Source organism: Pipistrellus kuhlii, unplaced genomic scaffold (genome assembly GCF_014108245.1).
Source record: "Pipistrellus kuhlii isolate mPipKuh1 unplaced genomic scaffold, mPipKuh1.p scaffold_m20_p_1, whole genome shotgun sequence".
In the NCBI taxonomy this organism is placed as follows: domain Eukaryota; kingdom Metazoa; phylum Chordata; class Mammalia; order Chiroptera; family Vespertilionidae; genus Pipistrellus; species Pipistrellus kuhlii.
In genome coordinates, this window is record NW_023425404.1 from 5,203,954 (window position 1) to 5,224,179 (window position 20,226).

Genomic DNA, 20,226 nt, shown 5'->3' on the forward strand with positions numbered 1-20,226 from the left:
AGAAATAACAGAAATGAGCCAGAGGAATAAGCACTCAAAGACTAAATCTCTGGAATACATGTTTCTATTTAGCATCAGTTTTAAGAGCTACTTTTGTGAACAAGTGTAGTTCTTGTGTTCAATTTAAATGTGTCAATCACAATAGAGTTTGTCCTATTTTATGTTGAATTCAATAAAAAAAAATTAGAAATTATATATAACAGCTGGGAAATTAAACACAGTAATTTTGTTTATTATTTTTACTAGCTTAACCTTATAATAAAGCCTTGCAAAAAAGTAATTATTGTTTGTTAATTATGTATATGTGATTATTATGGTTTCATTTTTAATTTATTTTAGTCTTTTTTAAAATTGGTTGATTTTGAGAGAGGAGAAAGAAAGAGAAAGATGAGAGAGAGAGAGAGAGAGAGAGAGAGAGAGAGAGAGAGAGAGAGAGAAACATTGATTTGTTGTCCACTTATATATGCATCCATTGGTTGCTTCTTGTATGTGCCCTGACCAGAGAACCCTCAACCTTAGCTTATTGGGATGATGGTCGAACCAACTTAAGCTACTTGGCAGGTCCTGTTTATTTAAAATGAGGAGGTGAATAGCTTGTTTTATAACTGCTTACTCTTAAAACATGTGTTTTAAATTATGAGTATATAATATATCATGTCTTATGGTATCGTCTCATTTAACTGCAGTTGTTGACTAAATAGCATTTATGAGAAACATATTCAGATAATTAGATTCACCATTTTCAAACAACTATCTACAATGGGTGTATAAGATCATTTAACATTTTTTTTTTTAAAACAAGGTCACATTCATATTATCTTGCTTATTCTATTACATCTCTAATAAATGTCATTTCAGAAATCTCTATCACCACAAAACAAAAATAAATAAATGGTTAAATCTTAGAAGGCATCTTGGGCAGACAGACATGTCCATTGCCTGAAACTAGACCTTGATACTGTTTATAACTGAGATGTAACTTCTATTTCATGACATGTCTAATTCCCTTCATTACTATACAGTCTAAACTCTTTTTAAAAAATATATATTTTAGGGGGTGTGCAAGAGGCAGCTGATCGATGACTCTCTCTCATCGATGTTTCTAACTCTCTATCCCTCTCCCTTCCTCTCTGTATAAAATCAATAAAATATATTAAAAAATATATATATAAAAATATTTTATTGATTTTTCTCAGAGAGGAAAGGAGAGGGATAGAGAGCTAGAAACATCGATGAGAGAGACACATTGACCAGCTGCCTCCTGCACACACCCCACTGGGGATGTGCCCGCAACCAATGTGCATGCCCTTGGCCGCAATCGAACCCAGGACCCTTGAGTCCGCAGACTGACACTCTTATCCACTGAGCCAAACCGGTTTTGGCTACAGTCTAAATGCTTGAAAGGAGTATCTATGCTGTCTTTCTGCTTTTCATAGGACTTATAACAGGGCTTTAGAGATTAATCACTTACTATGTGTTTACTACAATGAATACCTGGCTTTTCTCAATAGTATGCTTTACTATTTAGACAGGTTATTATAGATATTTACTGAAACAAAGTATTAAAAGGACAAACAATGATCATTGTCAGACTGCTATCAACTGGTTAAATGAAGTTGGAAAAAGGATATGATGATTAGGAAACAATAAATTAAAACTGGGTCAATGAGTTTAAAGCAGGAGAATATTTCATTTAAAAAATATAATTCTGGCTGTGTAAATAGTAAATAGTTTAGGGCAGAGGCAGGAATAGAATATTGATAAACAAAATTTCTAGATGGCCCTATATCCTTTATCCCTTGGTCATTATTACTGTGATTGTGCTTTTACATGGCAAGAGATTTCCAGTTGTGGTTGAAGTTATTAATAAATCCTCTTCAACAAAGGGATGTTTTCCAGGTAAGTCTAACCTATTTATCTGAACCTTTTAATAACCAGTGTTTTGCTGGATTAAAAATGAAGTGGGCCATGTGACAAGTGAGACAGATGAGTTTTTAGGAGCTGAAAGCAACCCATGACTGACCTCTAGTAAGAAAATTGGGACTTCAGACTTACAACAAGGAACTGAATTCTGTCAAGAAGCTGAATGTGCTTAGAAATGTATTTTCCACAGTCTTCACTTAACCCAATTTGACAGACACTTTAGCTCTGCCTGCACATCTGACCCACAGAACTCTAAGCTAATTAATGGGTGTTGTTTCAAATCATAAGTTTATGGTTATTTGTTATAGCAGTGTTTGAAAATAAGCAGAAAAACAGAAAGACCAATCACTGTCAATTACAGTAATTGTGGACAAATATGATCAGAGTTTGACTAGAAGTAGCACTGAAAATGAAGTGTAAAGGTTTGTGATATATTCTGAAATGATTTGTTGATTACTTGGATATGAGGGATGAAGGGAAGAAAAATAATCAAGGAAGACTCCTGAGTTTGGATATTGCACAACTAAAAAAATAAAATGGTAGGTTTTACTTATATAGAAAACACTGATCAATAATGAATTCTGCATTGCTTTGGGATCAAGTGCATTTTAAGATATTTATTATTTTAGTAGCAATATCAAGCAACCAATTGGGTATTCCGGTCTGGTATCCAAAGATGATGTCTGGCGAGAGATGTAAATTTCTGGTGATCAGTTTATAAAGAGTTTTTACAATTCTAGCACTGGATGAATTCTCCTAGGGAGATAGTATAAATAGAAAAATAATCTGTAAGTCTGAAGCCTGAGCCATTGACTATCTAAAGTGTTGATGAAGAAAGTAAAAAAAACATTTGTTTTTGTGAAAATAAAAAGAAATTGCTAAGGAAATAAATGAGGCAAAACGTGGTGTCATATAATTGGAATACAAAGAATGTTCAAAATATGGAAATTGTAAATGAAGACTAAGAATTATAAATTGCATTTGAACACTACACTATTAACGATTCTGTTTGCTGTCTCTTTTATAGATAGTGATTGGTTGGTTTACTGCTTATTTGTTTGTTTTCCTTTCTTGTCATGAGAGTTTGCCGACTAAAAGAACTTTTGAGTTTACTACCTTAAATTCTTTCAGCACTAGTAGTTAACCTACTACTTTCCCTTCTTATTTAGTGTAAACACCTCTTATGACCACTGTTTCTACTCAAATGATAATATTGAGGCTATCATCAGTCCAGTGACATAACTAGGAAAATATTTAGATACATTTCCTGACATCAGGCTATATATTTTCTCCTCCTTTTTTCTATGTTTTCAGTTGACCAAAAATTAATACCCAATGAAGGGCCCTTTTTCTTTTTCCCTTTTTTCAGCTTCAATTCAAATTCTTAGAAATCCCACACAAGTCCTTGGCTTCAAGTTTTGTGTCTTGTGCTGTCATCATCTTTTGTATTAATTCTCAAATATCTGATTTTAACCCACAAATACTGAGCTCCCAGCCAATTCCTCAAAAATTCAATAGACCTCAAATTTATTCTAGCATCCGGGTTTGAATTCCTATTCCACAAATCTGTGTATCTAATTGAAGGTTGTTGTTTTTTTACCTTTGTCATTGCAATGTCGTTAGTAATAAATGGATGCGCTGAAGTTTAAACCAGTTCCCTAGAATTGCCCAGTACATTATTAAAAACTTATCATTAGGAGCTATTATTATTTACATTTTTATTATTACTTATTTCAGTCCTCTGTCCACAATTTCCTATCTTTGAGCATTTCTAGACATCTTTTCTTTAGCTGTAGGTAGTATATGAAATGTCTCCCTTATATTTCCTACTTTTGTCTGTAATTCTTATGTTCCTTCTTTCTTAATCCTTGGCTCTCTAGTTGAATGTTTAATTTAGTCACAAATCAATGTACTTACATGCTTCTACAATTTATATCACATACAATATACATATACTGTTCAAGGTCTTATGTAATGTAACTGTAAAATATTTTGAAATGCAGTTCATATGAAATACGTTACATACAGTGAAGTTATCTTGTTTTGTATACAGCCTAGGATTTTTTTTTTATTAGTGATTCTTATTATGAAATTTAGCTCATCTGGGCTAATAAATATCTGTACTCCTAAAAATTGTTTCTCTTTACTTTCCAATATAATTCTGCATTTGTCTATACAATTTTAGGCCTTAAGAATGGCATATCTGTCTTTGATGCTTTTGATTTTGGGGAATGATCTTTTTTCTTTTTTTAAAGAAGGTTATTTTTAAACTTTTTTTTTTTGTAAGAGAGGAAACATTTTGAAAGAGAACCAATATTTTACAGAACATTGTGGATAAGGTTTAGAATACTCATTGACATTTAAAAGTTGTAAAAATCCTAATTTTAGGCCCAGTACTTTTACTATTATCTTCTAAAACCTTTTATAAATGCCATCTCCCACTGACATCATCTCTCACCAGCTCTTTATTAACAACCATTTAAAAACATCCAAGTGTATATCAGTTTATAAAAAAATCTACTGAAAACCCAAATAAATGAAATCTTTTCTCTTGGACAATTTACATGTTTAATAAGTGTTATTTCTTCTTTAGGATGTATCCATATGTTATTGTCTTCTTGTACATATTTGTCTTTTCTACAGCATAAAACTTTCCATTGCATTTAAAGTTTAAAGACCAGAATATAAAGAAAAATTTTATGTAGTTTATTTTTGTACAACTATATTAAAAATATAAATTTTTAGGATAGTTAATCATTATATATTATTTTGGGCAAGACCTATATTTAACTGGTAAAACATTTATTTTTGTTAAACCTCACCCAATGATATTTTTTCCATTGACTTTTAGAGAGAGTGGGAGTGGGATGACGGGTGGGGAAGAAAGAGACAGAGGAGATAAAGAAACATCATAGAGATAGATACATCCATTGGTTGCCTCCAACACATACCTCAACCCCGACCAAGGCTGTAGAGGAACCTGCAACCCAATGCCCTTACTTGGGAATCAAGCCCACGACGCTTTGATGTGCAAGCAGACCCTCTAACCACTGAGCAATGGTGAAACATAATTTTAACAGAATTTTTCTAATTGAAATATATATATATATATATATATATATATATATACACAGTAGTCTGGTAGATATGTCATAAATTCATGTGTGTACTAGTCTTCTAAGATACTTATTATTTATCTATGTTCCTGGTGGGGAAAAAAATGGAATCTATAACTTTGCATGGCATAAAAAGGTACAGATAAGATTTGAATGTATAGATGATCCTGAAGATGATACTGTTGAATCGGGGTGGTGAACACAAAATACAATAGAAAGATGATGTAATGTAAATTGTATGACTCAAACATATATAATTTTATTAACCAATGTCACTCCAATAAATTCAATAAATAAATAAATAAATAAATAAATAAATAATAAATACAATGTGTGTTGATTTTATAAAATAATATGCAAAGTATGCTTTAGAGAAAAAGGTGAGATAGCAGTTAAGGCATCCTCTTTAATACACCCCTTCCTAATGAAACCTGCAATGACTTTAGAACATACTTTTTAATAAAGTCTGAGCACCTTACCTGAACCATCTGTTTGCAGACTTTCTGACCTCATATTTTCTACTCTCCCACTAACTCAGTAGTCTGAGGCTACATTGTCCAATTGATATCAAATACATCCTTCTCCAGGTACGAATGCTGTTCCCTCTACCTAGAAGCTCTTCCTATAGATTTTGCAATCATTTGTTTATTTTAATCATTTAGGTCATTATGCCTTTAGCAGGGAATTTGTTCCTGATCATTCTATCACCTCTGTCACTGTCACAATCTATCCCATTATTGTATTTTAGTTTTTATAACATTTATTGCTGTAAGAAAAATTAATACATATTCTATTATCAATGTGTTTACTATATATCTTCCTCCCTAAAATATAAAGGAACAGATGTCTAGTCTGTTTTAGTCATAACAGTAATTCTTTTTTCTTTTTTTTTTTTTCTTTTTTTTAAATATATTTTTATTGATTTTGTAGAGAGAGGAAGGGAGAGAGACAGAGAGCTAGAAACATCGATGAGAGAGAGTCATCGATCAGCTGCCTCTTGCACACCCCCCACCGGGGATATGCCCGCAACCAAGGTACATGCCCTTGACCGGAATCGAACCCGGGACCTCTCAGTCCCCAAGCCGACGCTCTATCCATTGAGCCAAACCGGTTTCGGCTCATAACAGTAATTCTTAAAATAACATTTGACCCATAGTGGTATTCAGAAATTATTTGAAAGGGATACTGACTATTCTCAAGGAAATTATTCCCAAGTTTTCTACTGGTTAATTTTCTTACTAACCTTGTGATTTTGGTTAAGTCTCATAGGCCCTCTATTCCCAAAATTACTCTTCCATAAAGAGAGAAGATAAAGAAATAATGCTTATACTACTTATTTCCTAGAGTTATAGTGAGAATATAGTGACATAATTTTGGGAAAATACCTTAGAATTGTAAAACATTATAGATGGTTAAATTGCCATTGTCATCTAGATTTGCCATCAACTTGCTACATGACCTACAATCATTCCCAGAATCCACATTTACACAGTTTTGGGACTGTGAATGCCATAGAGCTTCTTGGCTCTTGAAGGGCTTATAAATCCAAACATTATTACTAAGTCTTACTTTTCTGTATCTGGCTAGTTTTATATTAAAAGCTAATGTGCAAACAATTAGACTTAACAATAACAGAAAAAATATGAGAAAACTGGGGACTATGGAAGAGCAGCTGTGGATTTTTTACATTTGATCAGCAGAGCTTTTATTCACCCCAGAGGTATTGGTAATATATCTAACATGCAAGTTTATAAAAGAAAGTATATGATATATTTAACAAGCACTATCCCCTGGGAGGTAGGTAAAGAATAAGAAAATTGTGGTCATTTATAGGTAATATATCTACTAACATTTAAGGGAGAAAAGTAAGAAGAAATTACATTAACATACTAAGTTTTGTCAAGCATTTAGTTCCTTGAATATACAATGATAACTCTTGGATTTAAGTTAGTAGGACTTTACCAGTTATATTAAAAAATAATTATAACTACTCATATTTTTCTAAACTTTACATGATAGAATTAATAAGATGGAAAAATAACTTCAAAATAAATGTTGGTCACATTACCAATGAACATACCATGTGCAGTGCTTATTATTTCAGTATGAATAACTTATTAGATTCATTTAACCTTAAGATTATCTAAAGGCACAGTACAGATAAAAATTTTACTGACTAATTAGGTAATAAGAATTGCTTTTTTTTTCTTTCAAGCAAGAATTAATTCTTTAACGTTTAGCTTTTTTAAATGATTCTTAAATTACATATTGTTAAATTTATCCTTACTTCAGGCAGTGTCAAAAATTTATCCTGTATCAAATAAACAAAGCAAAAAAAATCCAACCAAGAACTAAAAGGAGATTAGAGATATTTGTTTATACTCAATTTTGATAAGGTCAGGCTCTGCTTTTCTGTTTCTAATAAACAATGTCACATGTTTGTGCTCTGTGTTCAAAGGTTTCAATTATACCAACCTTAAGTCATTCTAGTTATGCTTGTATGTGCTAATTTTCATAACTATCTCTCCTAACTAAAATCTCAGTAGTATTTTTATTTATTGTTTTATAGATATCATTAGAGGCCTGGAGCACAAAATTCATGCTCTGTGGGTGGAGGGGGTCCCTCATTCTGGCCTGTGCCCTCTCATAGTCCAGGATCTCCACAATCAATCACCCCAAAGAGTTGGGCCCTGCCCACTAGGCTGGGGCTCTGTGACAGATCACCCCAGCAGAGGGAAGCCTTGCCCACCACCACAGCCTGCTGGTCAGTGGCCTGGGCCTCCATCTTTTGTGCAACCCTGGAGCCCCCCAATTGATTGATCACCCTGCCAGATGGTGGCCTGAGCCTCCTTTTGCAGGGAGATCATGGAGGGATGGCTGGGCCCTCAACCAATTACATCACACCTGCCTTGGCTGGCTTGGCACCAGTGGGTGTCATAGCATGGTTGTCTGGAAGGTCATCCAGAAGAATGTCCAGAAGGTTGTTTGGCTGCCTGATCTAATTAGCATATTATACTTTTATTATTATAGATGCTTTTATTTTCATGTGTCTCAAGCTATCACTATCCTGTGGAAGGTTTCCTCTTGAGTATGGAATCCCTGAACCTCCCAAAAAATACATATTGTAAAAGCAAATGTCAAACTTTCTGAATATGATGTTTCATTTTATGCATTAACTTGATTAGGCAAAGGGTGCCCAGATAGAATATAAAACATGATTTGTAGGTGTGTTGCTAGGTGTTGCTGTAAGGAATTGGCATTTGAATTGTAGACTGAATAAAGATCACCTTCATCAATTCCAGTAGACACCAACCAATCAGTTGAGGATTTGAGTAGAACAAAAGGACAGAGGAAGAGAACTCTGCTTTAGCTAACACATCAGCACTTCTGGTTCTCAGGCCTTAGAGACTAGAACTATACTTGTTTTTCTGGACATTCATGTGCAGATGGAAAATTATAGAACTTAATCATAGGAGCCAACCCAACATAATAAACTTTCTATATATCTATGTCTATATTCTTTAAATTCTATTTCTCTAGAAAACCCTGACTAATGTAGTATCTTTTATGAAACTCATTTTAAAAAAATCACTATCTGCCTTGGTTTGTTTTCCAGATGGAGTACATTGGTAGTTTTCTACTTACCAAATTGAACGTTCTTAGTCCTTTCTTGTTGATGAGGTTCAAACAAAAGCTCCATTTTCTAAGGTAGTAGTATCTGCCGATAAAATGTTTACAATGAACAAAAGGAGATGTAAACTCAGTAAGTTCTAACTTTTAGTAGAAGTAATGTTTTGTATGGAATGAGTGGGGAGCCATCAAATTATGTAATTAAAAATATTAAGGCAAATCCCTCTTTAATAATGCTGCTCTAGATCTAGAAAATGCTTTGTAAAGTTTAGTCTTTCAAGCATTAGATCAGAGTCAGCAGGATCCAAAGAAGTGGTTGAGATTTCATTGATATTTCAGGCCATGACATTTATCGTGGGAGAGAAATATCTCATAACCTGATCACTTTAATATGCTTTAAGCACTGATCTGGCTGCCTTTGCAGAATTAGCTCCTCCATTCATGTATATGTTTCCTACTAAGTTATTCTAAATTAGAGACTCCTGAAGGGAGGCAAAGCAGAAAATATAAGAGGAAAACATGTCTTTTACAAGGACCAAAAACACTAAAGTCTTTGCATTTCTTGGGGAAAGAGAAGTAGTGGGAAGCAAAGGTGAAGTACGTATCTTACTGAAATGCAACTGGAAAAAATTCCATAATTATACAATGTACTGTATATTTCATGCAATAGGTCTCCCTCCAGCACTTTCTTTTGACAGTGATATATTTTTGGAATACATCATTTTACAGCAATTCTTGTTATTGTGTTTATGTTTACTTTTACATATTTATATTTTGTAACCTGAAATGTTAATGCTAAATGTCAAATTGAACTAACTCTAAGAAAAGAATTACAGATGCGAGTAGACTAATATTGGCTGCATTTCATATTTTCAAGTATCCAATGTCTAAATATATTCCAGTCTTGCCAAAACTGGGTTGGTTCAGTGGCTAGAGTGTTGGCATGCGGACTGAAGGGTCCCATGTTCGATTCTGGTCAAGGGCATGTACCTTGGTTGCAGGTGCATCCCCAATAGGGGGTGTGCAGGAGGCAGCTGATCAATGTATCTCTCTATTGATGTTTCTAACTCTCTGTCCCTCTCCTTTCCACTCTGGAAAAAAAAAAATCAATTAAATAAATAAATAAATAAATAAATAAATAAATAAATATATTCCAGTCTTTGCAAATAAATTTTGGATTAATTTAAGTATAATCTTACAAAGTAATTGATAGATTTCCTTTGTTTTCTATTATTTAAAACATAAAGTTAAATTTTAAATATATAAAGAAATAAAAGGGGGGGCATCTGTAATACTTTAAACAGTAAAGATTATATGTATACTAGAGGCCCCATGCATGAAAATTGTACAAAAGTAGGCCTTCCTTCTCCAGGCTGCCAGCACCGGCTTCCCTTTGGCTGCCAGTAGACAACTGGGATTTGGGGTTCCCTTACAGCTCCAACTTTGTCTGGAAGGTTGTCTGCTAATTAACATATTACCCTTTTATTATTATACTAAAGGCCTGATGCACGAAATCCATTCAAGGGACTTGGCCCTCGCAGCCCTGGCTTCATCCAGAATGTTGTCTGAAAGGATATCCAGAAGGACATCCGGTCTAATTAGCATATTATGATTTTATTACACACACACACACACACACACACACAAAGTAAAAAGCAATTGCACATTTATAGCATTGTTTTAAACTCAGAAGTTTTGAAAGGGCAATTAAGTATAGGAATAAGGTGACCAAGAGAAAAGCTTTGTACCATTTTTTAAAATACATATTTTTATTGATTTCAGAGAGAAAGGGAGAGTAGAGTGCAAGATAGAAACATCAGTGATGAGAGAATCATTGATCCACTGCCTCCTGTATGCCCCCTATTGGTTCATACTGTGACTTCCTGGCTCATAGTTCCAAGCTCAACTGCTGACCCACACCAGCAGGGCAAGCTTTGCATCATTTAATGACAGCCCTCTAACTCCAATTTTGTTTTCTTAAGAACATCATCTATTTAGCTCTTAATTTCATGTACTCTATTATATAATTCTCAAATTTTTATTTGCTGGTTTTCTCATAATTTTTTAACCTCTGCATATTCAAAATAAATAGGTTTGTTAGGGTAAGTTCAGCCTGTTATAAATTTAGGAAACAACATAAAAAGATTACAGGAAGGCTCTTTTCAGACTAATTTGTTTAGAAATGTCATCTTGCCATCTGTATTTTGGTTGTATTAATTACATTTTTAAATCTGTGTTTCATAACATCAAATCTGTGTAATAAATGGATTGCATTTTATTTAATTTTTTTTTTCACTCTCCACGTGGTCCCTTTTATTTTGTGATATCCTTGGTTATTCTTGATGGGATGCTAGTTTCCATGTGTCAAAAAGTGAGGCAATTCTGAATGACACTAATACTGTCTTTCTTTGGAAGTGCTCTGCTCCAAAACGGGTATATGGGAACATCTCCTGAATTTAAACAAACACTGAATTTATTTGAGTCTAGGTGCATTCTTTCCATATAGGCTAACCTATGCATTGCTGCCGAGGTATAGCATGCAAGGCTTCTCAGTTGAGGGACTGAGAAGTAGACTAAGACCTTTTTCTTCCCAGGAGTTTCTGAATCACAAATTAGTCTAAACAATGAAATAGAAGAAAGCCTGACTTGGCTTTCACTGTCTTTTTGATTAGCATTTTAGCCTCTAGCTTTGTGAAGCTTAAGAATTCACAAAATGCCTCAGGGTGGGGAAAGAGTTGATACTTTACACACTTTGTTATAGTTCTCTTCCCCCACAGAACAATGGGCACTCATTTCAACTTTTCTGTTTTCTGTAAGCCAGGTCAACAACATAGAGGAAATTTCTAATGGATCCTTACTCTGTGCCTGGATTCTTAAATATTGGCCCTGCACCAGGAATCTCCAATGCTGCGATGAGAAATACAGTTGAAGAACATGGACTCATCTCTTTACAGTTTTCTCTGCTCTATGGTCTTAACCTCTAAACTCTGGCTGTCTCAGGAGCCCTCAGATGGTTGAAAACAGATTTTTCTCACAAATTATCTGGCTTTCCCAGTTATTCCTAAAGGGATTTTTTTTTTTTTTTTGTCTTACTACTCGGAAACAAAAAAAAAGGTCCTAAATAAACTTAAATGGTTATAGGTTTATGTCTCAGGAGACAACAGAGGGGGGTTAAGAAGAGGGCTAGTGATTTATGAGAATGGTTTGTATTGTATATCTCATTTAATCTCACTTCATCTTTAACCAAACCCCATTTTTAAAGAATTACTGTTCATATTTACAGCTAAAAATAATGACACAGGAAGAGATTAATCCAAGCAGATATATGTAAATATGCATAGGCCATGGACACAGACAACAGTGTGGTGAAGGCCTGAGGAAGGGGCATGGGTGTCAGTTAGAAGGGGTCAATGGGTGAAAAGAGAAACATCTGTAATACTTTCAACAATAAAGATAACTTTTAAAAATATAGTAAGATCACATATTCAATATGGGGCTTTCTAGAGTTCACTTGGGTAGTAAGTAGCAGGAGATACATTATAAGCAAATCTGTCTGACCTGATCCTACATGCTGTCCACTACATCAAGGTTTTAAATTTACCTACACTGGGTAGCATTGATTCCAAAAAATATGCTCCATCTATTTGGGTAGTATGGAATGACCTCAAAATGACTTTTATTCTCATGGAGGGCAAGAGGGCATTTGTAAGTGTTTCTGCCCAGGGACATCTGTTCATGTTATTCCCATTTACATGTGATTTATTCAATTTAAACCTTATTATTCTGTCTTTCTCCCATTTGTTAATGAAGAAACAACTTTTGATTTCCCAAATTACTTTTAGTCTTTGTTTTATAAAACAAAATGCTCTAAATACTTTTTTTCCACTTAGTTAATTCTCTACCCATTGTTATTATTTTTTTATTTGCTTCTCCATCAATATATGTGTGTTTCTTAAGTTAAAACCTTATAAGGATATTAATCCCATTTACTGCCTCTGCATTCAAAAGGTTAATATAAGCTTCTATTAAATAATTTAAATGTGTACACTCAGGTTAGACAAAAACTAAAAAGCATTTTAAAAAAGTTATTCATTATAGAACCTAGATCCTGCATAAAATACAATTAAAGTTTATCAAAATGACAGTTAAAACTTACAATAATCCATTTGGATTTCTTCAGATTTATACTACTTATATATCTAAGCTAAGTTAAAAAAGAAATGTAAAAATATCTATACCGTGGTTTTGCCATCATACCTGAGATATAACTTAAGGAAAATTATAGTACATTTTATAGAAGTAATAATATTACATTTTCATGTTAAATGTTTAAAAATGACTCATTATATTTGGAAAATTTTTATTTTCTTTTGTTAAGAGCCAGCTTATTGAGAACAGTAAATTTGACACTCACACAAAAAATTCTTTAATTGACTTAAAATAGTTTCAATGTCTATAGGTGCTTCTTCAATTATCTTTCAAGTATATATCACAAAGTTTCTCCTCTAAGTTGGAATATAGGTTTTAAATATAAGTTGATATTGCTTATTTAATTGTTTTCTTCAGCTACTCATCATTATAGGACAAATGGCTTATATCCAAATGATGGAGTCTGTCACTCCATCTGGGTCAGTACAGGGCAGAATTAGCCTGTTGGGGACAAAGAAACACAAATATTGCCTTTAAACATTCTGTTTCCAAAAGAAAATTCTCTTTTTATGCCAAAATAAAGTTATGTGATCTCCTACTTCCTTATATTTTCAATTTTCCATTCCAGATAGAAGTAATTATAGAAAAGGAAAAAAAAAAGCAGCAGAGGCATCAAATAGGAAACTGACACATATATCATTTATACCATTTCCTGAAATCCAATGTAACAGACTTTTTAAAAATATGAAGACTGTGCCCATTTTTGAGTGCTTCATTTTCACCGTCCCCCTAAACACAAAATGGTGTTTAAAACCAACCATCTTATACCACTGTGTTTTTATTAGAGAGTAGTTAAATAAATAGTGGTAGGGAAAAGAAATGACTATGACATCTAAAATAGGAGACTAACAAGCATTTTCTTAGTGCTTTCTTGTTGCAAGTTTCCAAAGACTTAAAAGGAAAAAAGAGATAAGAAGGGACTAACCATGCCATTGGGTACTCATAAATTAATCAAAGAAACAGATCCAAAATCAACAAGGCCATGAGATATGTTGCAATATTTATGTACAAAATGCAGTGAGAAGATTAGGGAGTGAGATTACTCCGCTTAGGAAAGTAAGAAAAAACTTCAAAGAAAATATGGTATTTGAGTTGGCATGAGAATAAGCATATGTTTACATATATACATACATACACATATATATATATATATATATACATATACATATACATATATATATATATATATATAGAGAGAGAGAGAGAGAGAGAGAGAGAGAGAGAGAGAGAGAGAGAGAGAGAGGCAGAGGGAGTGGGTGAGGATGAGATTGAGGATGTGGGTGGCATCAGAAATCACCCTTATTATATACTTTTTATGGTGGCTCAGGAAAGCTAGAAAGATGAGAGGAATAGTGTGGCATCCTGGTCACATTAAACTTGCCTTTGAATATCAGGCTATTGCAAACACAATATCCATCTAAACTATTTCCTTGGACACTTCCATGTTTCAAAGTTTAGAGAAACAAGATTACTCTAGAGAAATGACACAAAGAATCAATAAAATAATACAATCTTCAGAGCTAATAAAATATCTTAACTGTTATTATCTTATTTTTCACTTTATATTACTAGGGATGGGGGTGGCCAGAGAGAGATCAATAGGGGAAAAAGAAGACATATATAATATGCTATGTAATACTTTAAACAATAAAGAATTTTAAAACAACAACAATAAAGAGTGACTTTAAGCTATTATTAGCAAAATCTCCAACACAGATCTTACCATTGATAACCTCCTCATTGTCTCTTGGTCTTTGAATTTGTTCAACACATTTTTTATTAATCAGGGTAGAGAACTTTCTTAGTCCATTATAATAGAGCTCCCAGTTTGCAACCAGTTTGAAGGTACACCATATAGGCAAGCAGAAAGTTATTAAATGGGTATAAGTGAGCATGTACACAATTATGGTGTTCCTCTGTGACTGATGTTATAAATGTTTAGTCATGTCTTGAAAACATCAATTTCAGGTCATTTTTAGAAAGAAAGGCAATAAGTTGAAACATTTCCAAATAAGAAAATGTGTGTATTTTATAGCAGGTTAGCAGATTTCACAGCATGCTAGGTGATTAACAGCATGCCACATAATGATGTAAGTGTCATGAATGTGTTTACATTCTCTAATGTCAATATTCTATATTGCTGGTGCCTGAACAAAGAAACCAAGTTTACAGAGGACTTTTGGACCGCGTTCATCCTCATTTTCAATTAGTTTTGTTATTCATTATTTTTTCAATAAAATCATATTTTAAAAAAGTGACACACATACATGTATCTAGGGCTATGTGTCGTGTGTATATTTAATATATCTGTTGATCAAAATATTTGTTATGAAATAATAACGGGAAAATATGTGATCTCTATATTGAGTAACTTCTATTTAGAAAAATAAGAGAAATTATCATTATTATCTTTTTTAAAATATATTTTATTGATTTTTTACAGAGAGGAAGGGAGAGGGATAGAGAGCTAGAAACATCGACGAGAGAAACATCGACCAGATGCCTCTTGCACCCCCCCCCCCCACTGGGGATGTGCTTGCAACCAATGTACATGCCCTTGACTGGAATCGAACCTAGGACCCTTCAGTCCGCAGGCCGATGCTCTATCCACTGAGCCAAACCGGTTTCAGCATTATTATCTTTTTTGTTCTCATTTTTTTTTCCTATACTTGTCACTTCTGGGAAATTTCAATCTCTATTACACTGCTTCTCTTTTCATTTTAAATATATATTGTTCCCTTTGACTCTACAATTCACATCTAAAAATCAATGATAGAGGTGTAAGCTCAGAGACTAAGCATTTGTTGGGTGTGGGAGTTGTGAAGAAGATATGGGTCAACTAAATGTATCTCATTGTCCATATCTCTGAATCAGGGCCATTGTCCTCAAGTGCCTATTTTATCTTGCTGCTTTATCACTGAGAGTGGCCATACCAATGTTGCTATGTTCAGCAAACTGCCAGATGGTGTTGACAGTGTGCTTACATTTATGTCTAATATTTCATTTTTTGGAATCTCTTGGGAATGGAATTTTCCAGAATAAGTGTAGTCTGGCTAGTGGCCATTCCAAGTTCTCATCTATCATCACCCTTTTTTTTTTTTTTCCCTTTCCTTTTTCTGATTGGAACTAGAGACTAGCTTCTCTGTGCCAAAAGAGTTTCATCGTTGGGCTTGAATAATCTTTGAATTCCAGAAATAGGCATCCCCAGGAGTCCAGCTAATAATACCAGTGGGAAACGTGCTGCTTATGCCAAGTTAACCTAGAATATGACCTGATTTTAATTCTTTTTAGTCTTGGAATCATTCAAACAGGTAGCATAACTATTAAACTTCATGTTATTTAAATTCTTCCCAATAGTCTTGTTTTTGGGAAAAAGATCAGTCTGGTGATGGAAATCCAACTCTGAGATACTTCTTCTATGGTTGGGGAAGAACAGGTCTTACATATTCTAATAATGGAAAAAACCTATCAGAAACTCAGAAAATAAACAATAAATTGAATTCAGCTAACACTATCAATTGGCTACCAAAAGTTCTTTGCTAACATTACTTTGGAATTATGGTCATATGGAGTATTGCAAGGAGCTATAAAATGTGAATCCTCATAGCATCAAAATTCTTCAAATATTATTTTTAAAGTTATAATATGTATATATCATTTATAATAAAATTAAAATATGGTGACATATACATATACCCATGTATCAGTAATTTTATAAATTTTATAAATGTATATTTCTTGTATTTTCATTTTCTTCTGAAATTGTCCATTTGTAGAATATTACTCTGCATTTTCCATATGGAAAACAATTCACTTTCCACCTGTAATAAACTGAAGTCATTGGTTTTAAGAAGTAAATTATAACCTCTCAGAGAACATTACATTTTAAAATACTGTGATAAGAATAGATATTCTACAGTAACATGGATCTTTTTCCCACAATAATTCATTCTCGAGGTTGACAGAGTCATTGAGGAATTTTCTTTTATATAGGTTTTGTTTTATACAAAACTGTTCTGTTTATATTTTTATGCCTTAAATATTTGCTAAAATGCATTACATAGTTCACAGATTTCACACAGCCACTGCCGAGGGATAATTCACTCACATTTGTATCATTAACTGCTGTGGAAACTCTAGTTCTTTGGCTGCCGTTAGAAGAGTTTATGAGTGTTTTATGATGTTTCCTGGTCATACTGTATTTTTACAACTGTTGCAAATAGACACAAATGTCATAAGTTACTGAAAAAAAGTTATCCTCGATCCCTCCAAGTTTAATGAGGAACAGTTATAGAAAAGGGAAGTTTGCAAGTGCCACTAAACCCAGCCTGATGGATTCCACATGTAGAATAAGTACAGATCTTGAAATCAGATTGGTTAAACTTCTAATGCACTTTTTATTTCATTCTCTTTTCTAACACTATTTTAAATGCACCCTTAACTCTCGATAAATTCACTATTTGCTGATGAATACCATTATGTGTTTCAAGTTAATGGTCTAGCCGAAACCGGTTTGGCTCAATGGATAGAGCGTTGGCTTGGGGACTGAAGGGTCCAGGGTCCGATTCCGGTCAAGAGCATGTACCTTGGTTGCAGGCAGATCCACAGTGGGGAGTGTGCAACAGGCAGCTGATCAATGACTCTCTCTCATCAATGTTTCTGACTATCTCTCTCCCTTCCTCTCTGTACAAAATCAATAAAATATATATTTTTTAAAAAAGTAAATGGTCCAAACTAGCTGTCTCTCCAGATATCAGTACATATGTCCTACTCCTAATCAAATAATTTATCTGATATGTCTAGAAATTCCCTATAACTAAAATCTTTAAGATGTATTAGCATTCTGAATGCTATATTTGAGACACTGTATAAATGTAATGCTCAGTCTAAAACATTATCATCACATATATATTACTATAATTACATACCTATTACTAGTAATAAATATCAATATATATTTAGTGCAAAATATATGCCTGGAATGGTGCAGAGTGCCATGGATTCAAAGAGGTAAAAAGTGGGAATTAAAATAGTAGAAGAGACATTTGTAATTAGCAATAAAAAATAAATCTAAGTATATAATTTATGCTACTGATAAAGGTTACAAGATTATGGAGAAACCAGCCTAGTGGGGAAAATATCTGAGGAAGAGATAATTTGGTTAACATGCTCAAATTAGAAAAATAATTTGAAATGAAGGCTGGAGAAGAGTGTGGTAGATTAGATAGTATCAAATGCATAACTCCTTGCTCTTAAGTAATTGAACATTAACTGACTATGCTATGAAAGCAAATATATTGTGTAATGCTTTAGGTTAATTTTCTCATACCCTCCTAATACAACCCAATAAAATAAATTATATTATTTTTCTAGATTTTTTTAAATTAAAGAATTGAGCCTTAGTAATATAAATATTTGTTGGAGGTTACAGAGTTAGTGAAATGATGGAGAACAACCTCGAACCAATGAAATTTGACTCCTGGCATAGGTTTTAACAAATACTCTATAGTGGGATGTGAGTGTGGGGCATATTTAAATTCAAGTTCACTACTAGCTTTGATATTTTCGTATACTCATACATTCTCTCAATCTTTCTTTCTCTCTCTTTCTCATCATAATTATCAGTCAAAATAACACATTAAATTTTATCAAGAATTAAAAATGTTCTTATAAAATCTAATATCTATGAGCACCATATAGAATAACTTTCAAAGGGGATCATATGCTTTTCTACATTAACTTCCTCCAATATTTTGCCCAAACTACCTCAATTAAAACTTTTGGATTAAATCTTTGTCTTGTTCATCTAATACCATGTATAACATCACTATTTATATATGGTAGATATATGGGATACCATCAAAAATAAATTCTTAAGGTCTTACATGGAGTGAATCTTTGAAGAATTAGTTTACCTTAATATGAAAACTAATTTTAAAATATTTCTATTATTTTACTAGAAATTTAAAACATATGTATTCCCTGAACCTTCTTTCTATTCACTGAGCTTTTTTTTTTTTTTTTTTTTTTTTACCTAAAATACATACACTTATCTTCCTCCACAATTAAAAACAAATGGATATATGTCATGCACCAACATTTCTTTTTATAAGCTTGGCATAATAAATAAAAATAATATCTGATTTTAGAAAAGTTAGAACTTTTCTAAAGAATGCAAATGAGACAAACACACATCACTGAAATTAGCCTGCATTTTAATTTGTTCAAGGGAAACTAAAAAGATGCCTAAAGGTAAATGCAGTTCATGCCATCTTTGCTTCTACCATAATTGTGCTTTTGTTCTATTGCCGCATGCCTTTCCACTAGCAAACTACTGTATATTTGCTCCTTGCCTATGGCAATGCAGTGGCCCAGACTAATAGAAGATGGAGCAGCATCAGGACTACATTAGGAAAGGAATGTTTTATTTAAGGACCCGGCTGGTAACTCACTACCATATTTCCCTTTACAATTTGCTCACTCTAATTGTTAAAACATTTCCTGCTATTTTAGAAGAACAGAGACCACAAAGACCTACAGAGGAAGCACTACCAGGTTTACACTAAAGGAACACATTTGTGTTGTGCCCTGCTTTTATGAACATTTTAAACATGTCTTGCGTGACTCCTTTTTCTCTCTCGATTAATCCTTCAGAGTGGAAGATCAGAACTTCTTTAGGCTCTAAAATGAGTAATTAATGAAGCAACTGAGTTTTGAAGCTCTCTGAATGAAAGTCTGTGAGATAGTACACAGACAAATGAACCTAGAGGTGCATATGCACCGAGAAATACAGACAGAACAACTTCTGATTCCAATATAGATTTGGGATGATTGAACTATTTTCTCTTGATTTATAGTTTGACTCTACTGGTAAATAGTAAATGCTGTGTCACTGTTAAATTAAGAGTGGTATAGCTAAGGGATTTATTACTGGTAAGTAGTAGGAGCATTTTAAAAGTAATCACATGGTTTTGAAAACCAATTAGGACCTATGAACCAGCAAGTCAAAGTTAGATTTCCTGTCAAGGCACACGCCTGGGTTGTGGGCTGGATCCCCCCGGAAGGGGGAGGGCGGGGTGTGCTGATCAATGATTCTCTCTCATCATGATGTCTCCCTCTCTCCGTCTCCTTTCCTCTCTGAAATCAATAAATATATATATATATATATATATATTTTTAAAAAGAAACCAATTAGAAAAGCATTAGACATGTACTGGTTGAGTATAAAATTCAATAACCATTTTCCAGTATATTGTTAAAAGTTTTAAATAACTAAATTATATTTGCAATATTAACAGATTTCTAATGGATGTGCGAGACAGTAGTCTTTAATTCTGGTAATTATTAC